Source organism: Myotis davidii, unplaced genomic scaffold (genome assembly GCF_000327345.1).
Source record: "Myotis davidii unplaced genomic scaffold, ASM32734v1 scaffold614, whole genome shotgun sequence".
In the NCBI taxonomy this organism is placed as follows: domain Eukaryota; kingdom Metazoa; phylum Chordata; class Mammalia; order Chiroptera; family Vespertilionidae; genus Myotis; species Myotis davidii.
Window position 1 is genome coordinate 411,494 of NW_006287807.1, and position 702 is coordinate 412,195.

The 702-nt window shown below is 63.0% G+C and overlaps 1 protein-coding gene and 1 pseudogene across 1 annotated transcript in view; both read right to left on the bottom strand.

Annotated features, from left to right (window-relative positions):
* Positions 1 to 473, bottom strand: part of LOC102772569 — a 2,801-nt pseudogene extending 2,328 nt beyond the window's left edge.
* The window catches only part of FHL2 (four and a half LIM domains 2), a 37,823-nt gene that overhangs the window by 32,196 nt on the left and 4,925 nt on the right, over positions 1 to 702 (bottom strand). The window lies entirely within an intron of this gene.

The following is a 702-nucleotide window of genomic DNA, read 5'->3' on the forward strand; positions in this document are numbered from 1 at the left end:
GAAGGGGGGCCCGGGATCGGGGTGGGGGTCCCCACTGGAGGGTGGGGCCTGCTGGGGTGAGCGGCCTCCGGTGGTTTGCAGGCTGGCCACACCCCCAATCGGGGTGGGGGTTCCTGGGGGGGGGCAGGGCCAGCTGGAGCAAGAAGCCTCGGGCAGTTTGCAGGCTGGCCACACCCTTTATTGGGGTGGGGGTCCCTGCTGGGGGATGGGGCAGCTGGGGTGAGGGGCCGTGGTTGTTCTGGTCATTGTGGTCAATCTGGTCATTCCACCATTTTGGTCACTGGGCTTTTGATTGTCTTAACCACCTGATCAAAAAGCTGCTTTCCTGGCATGTCTAGCTGGATGGCGAACTCCAGCTCCACGCATCCATGGTGGTGACTTGGACATTGATTGGTTTCGGCATTTTCGGTTCCTAGGGGATTCTCCTCAATCCTCAGGAACATGGCACAGCAGCAGCAGTGGATACAGTGGTGGGGACCGGTGGCAGTATACGGTCAGGGTTTTATATTGCTATAGAGGCCTGGTGCACGGGTAGGGGCCAGCCAGCCTGACCTGATGGGGGGCCCTGGATCGGGGTGAGGGTCCCCACTGGAGGGTGGGGCCTGCTGGGGTGAGCGGCCTCCGGTGGTTTGCAGGCTGGCCACACCCCCAATCGGGGTGGGGGTTCCTGGGGGGGGGCAGGGTCAGCTGGAGGAAGAAGCC